Source organism: Capricornis sumatraensis, chromosome 10 (assembly GCF_032405125.1).
Source record: "Capricornis sumatraensis isolate serow.1 chromosome 10, serow.2, whole genome shotgun sequence".
Taxonomy (NCBI): domain Eukaryota; kingdom Metazoa; phylum Chordata; class Mammalia; order Artiodactyla; family Bovidae; genus Capricornis; species Capricornis sumatraensis.
Window position 1 is genome coordinate 10,336,373 of NC_091078.1, and position 4,278 is coordinate 10,340,650.

Below are 4,278 nucleotides of genomic sequence, written 5' to 3' on the forward strand. Positions count from 1 at the left end.
GACAATATAAAAATAAATGTATAGTCAGTGGAATACTTGTGTTAGAGGTGGGGAAATGAAATAAAAAGTAGGTGTGTTAATAGCTTCATTCTCATTCAAGATTGTTGAGTTATTGACTAGAGTTGATAAAACAAGGGATAGAAATGTAAGTACATTCTTTAAATGTTCGAAGGTAAACAGAAGACATAGACTAGATAGATTCACAGGCAGGCGAGCGAAATGGAGGAAGAGAAAAAGGAGGATGTTTTGTGAACTAAATTTTTGTTTTTCAAACCGGGGAATCAATAGATTACCTAAAGTCTGCAAATCAACAAATGGAACTTCCCTGCTGATCCAGTGGCTAAAACTCTGCATTCCCAACGCAGGGGGCCTGGGTTCTAGGTCCCGGGTCAGGGAACATGCTGGCCCAGAGTTCGCACATTACAGCTAAAGATTCCATATGCCACAACTGCAGGTTGAAGATCCCATGTTCTTGCTGCAGGTAAGGCCCGGCACAGCCAAATAAATAAGATAAATATATATTTTTAAAAATAAATGGAACCATCAGCATTTTATTTAGTGTTTCAGAGGCTTATCACCTAAATAATACGATAAATGGTTAAAAGAGGTTTCCTTGAGGAAGTGAGTCGGGGTAGAAAGGACTGGAGCAAGAAACTTGTCTTCCATGACATACATGGGCATAACATTTTTTTAATTAAAAAAACCTACAATGTATTATTTTCATGTTGTTAAAAAAAAATCAAAGTATACCATCCCTGTTATAATATAGGAAGAAACTGAAGCTCAGAGAGGCAAGATGACTTTGTTTAGGTCACAGCACAAGGAAGGAGAGCGACCAGGAATGAATGCCATATCTCAGGACACCAGCCCCTCCGAGCTCCACGGGGCTGCTCCAAGGAGGCTTGAGAGCGCCTTTCACTGTGCTTCTGTGATTCAGCATCCATTCAAGCTGCTATGCCTTTGCACCTGCTCTTTTCTCGGCCTGGGGGCCCCTCCCTACTTCTTTTGCTGGCATGCGTCTGTTCATTTATCACGACCCAGCCCTATGTCAGTTCCTCCGTAACAAGGCCTCTTCTTTTGTCTTCTTCCTGTACTCTGTCCCCGTAATGTTTATTTATGATCCCACTGGATCATAAATATTTGGCTATCCATCTGTACATGTTTCTGTCTCATTTGCTAGTCTATGAACCTTTCAAGGCAGAGGTCTGTGTCTGATTCAACACCATACCCTCGCTCCCACCTCACTGCCTGCCCCTGGGTCTTCAGAAGTGTTTCCGGAATTTGTGAATGGGTGGAGCGCATGTGTCTCTAACTCTGAGACTCTGGGCTGGTGGCCGAGCCCCAAAGCCTGGCCGTGGGCCTGACAGCTGTGGAGGAGCTCCTCTCTCAGGCTCACACGCATCCCTAAGTGACTGCCCTTCTCCCAGCCTTCATATTCCATCCCCTCCTATTTACTTGTTCTCCACTTGCGTCCCAAGGCTTATCTGCAAATCTCAGTGTTCCCAAAAGGCACGCTTTCAGAGCCAAGTGGAACCTTCCATCTGGATTGTATCAAATCACTGACAAAATTCTGTCCCCAAGTCAGCAGAGGCTGGAGGAAGGCTTTGGGGGAAGACCTTTTCTCCTTAGAAGAACTAACCCAGAGAAAAAGATAATGATAATAATGTGCTGATAGGAGCTGCTCAAAGTGGTGGAAACAGAGGAATGAACGGATTGAGCAGCTCTTAGACGTGTGTCCCCAGGCAGGCTCTTGGCGTCTCTGGGCCTCTGTTTCCTCCTCTGGATCATAGGGGAGTGACAGATGCCTTTGCATCAGGCGGGATTCACATGAGCCAAAGCATGAGAACAGGTCTGGAGCAACACTGACTCCGAGTGGGTGCTCATTCTATAGGTGCATCTTCTTTTCTCTACAGTCTTTTTTTTTAATTTTTATTTTTTAATTTTTATCACAGTGAGCCACTAACACGGCTTAAGAGGCAAATTCTTCTTTCATTACAACAAAAACTAATTTTTCACCCCATCCTCACTATTTATTTTTCCCCAGAGGCAACCACTTTCAACTCTTTAAACAATTCTTCTGGTATTTACTTGCATATTTCAAAATAACTTGCTTGTGTTGGTATTTTTGGTGTTGTTTTCAGGTTTCATCTTTTTAATCATCCTGGTGAAGGACAGCCTAAATGTGACGTGAGACACAACAGAACATTTTTTATTTCCAGTATTAAGAAAAAAATGAGGGAGTTTCCCGGCAGCCTAGGGATTACGAATTCTGTCTCTCACTGCTGTGGCCCAGGTTCAATCCTGGGTCAGGGAACTAAAAGCCTGCAATCCATGCAGCACGGCCAAGCAAACAAACAAGAAAAGAAATGACATAAATATTTTTAGAAAACTATATAATCAGACAGAGTGCTAGAGTAAAAAAACATCTAAGTAATCATGTTCTTGGCCTTCCCTGGTAGCTCAGATGGTGAAGAATCTGCCTGCAGTGAGGAGACCTAGGTTCGATCCCTGGATTGGGAAGATCCCCTGGAGAAGAGAATGGCAACCCACTCCAGTATTCTTGCCTGGAGAATTCCAAGCACAGAGGAGCCTAGCAGGCTATAGTCCATGGGGTCGCAAAGCATCTGACTCAACTGAGCAACGAATACTTCACTTCCCATTTCAATCATGTTCTTGATTTCTTATAGTTAACCGTTGGAAATTATTTCCCAACCATGATTAAACATTGTGTACAGGTTTTTAAAAAAACGTTCCTAGATGTACTTTATTTAAAACAATTTGTCTAGTTAAACTTTTTTTTTTTTTTTTGGTCAGAACCAATAATCCTGGGAGCCTGAACTTAAAAACTGGTAAAAAAGGAAAAAATACTCAGACTCTACAAATGTCTCAGAATTTTTCTTTAAATGGGAGAAAAAAAATTTAAAAACACATGGAGCTTTCTGAAAGGTCTTTAACAAGCTACCTTGGGAGCTCAATTGAAAAAAAGAGGTAAATGTACTAAAAACAGATGTTTCCGTGCAGCTCCAAAAATCTTTGTAAATACAGCCATTTGGAAGGATGGTCCTGGATCAGAAGTTTTATTCCTTGTGTATCTACGTGGGACGTGCATGCATCTCAGTTGTCATAACTGTCCCTGTAATTTCCTCCTAAATAGTGGTCGTAACCACCCTGACTTCTGCCACCATAGTCTCGGGACCTTCCATGTCCATATCCGTATCCTCCAGGTCGATTGTCATACCTGTCACTTCCACAGTCCCAGTCCCCACCTCTTCTAGAGTAACTGTGACCACACCCACAGGCTCAAAGTCGCCTCCTCTTGTTCCCCGGGGCCAACCTGCCCAAGTGGTCTACGTGGATCTGACAGTTATCAGAGACTTTCCATTCAAGGCTCTCGTAGCGTCCGAGGCACACTCTGGACTGTTGAAGGTGATGAAACCAAAACCCTGGGATAGCTGTGTCTTCCAATCTTTGACAATGACCACCCCAGAAACAGGTCAGAAGCTGCTGAAATGATCTTCCAGAGCTCGCCCATCAGGGCTGAAGTTGAGTTCTCCCACAAAGAGCTTCCCTTCTTCAGAGGGCATGGCAGTAAATTCAAGTCCTGGAAATGAAGACGTAAAAAGGCCAAAGAGACAGCTACTGCGAAGGAGCCAAGAGACTGGGCTGTAATGATACTTTTACATTCATCTACTGAAGGGCATCTTGGTTGATGCTGCTGCTGCTGCTGCTGCTGCTGCTAAGTTGCTTCAGTCGTGTCCGACTCTGTGAGACCCTTTTTGGCAACTCTGAATAAAGTTGCTGTAAACCTCTGTGGTAGGTTTTTGTGTGGACTTAGGTTTTCAACTCATTTAAGTGAATAGCGAGGAGCACCATCTCTGGATTGTATGGTAAATCTATACTCAGTTTTGTAAGAAATTTCAGACTGTCTTCCAAAGTGGCTGTGCCATTATGCATTCCCACCAGCAATAAATAAGAGTTCCTGTCATTCTACATCTTCACCAGCATTTGGTGTGATCAAGCTTTCAGATATTCTAATAGGTGTACAGTGAAAGAAAAATGAAAGTGAAGTTGCTCAGCCATGTCCGACTCTTTGCAACCCCACGGACTGTGGCCCACCAGTTTCCTCCATCCATGGGATTTTCCAGGCAAGAATACTGGAGTGGGGTGCCATTTCCTTCCCCAAGGTGTATAGTGGTATCTCACTATTTGAATTTGTAAGTCACTGACATATAATTTTGAGCATCTTTTTATATGTTTACTTGCCATCGATATATCTTC

The 4,278-nt window shown here is 43.2% G+C and overlaps 1 pseudogene; it reads right to left on the reverse strand.

The window, feature by feature from the left end:
• Positions 1 to 3,114: 3,114 nt before the first annotated feature.
• Positions 3,115 to 3,584, reverse strand: LOC138087719 (RNA-binding protein 3 pseudogene; annotated as a pseudogene).
• Between the last annotated feature and the right edge of the window lie 694 nt (positions 3,585 to 4,278).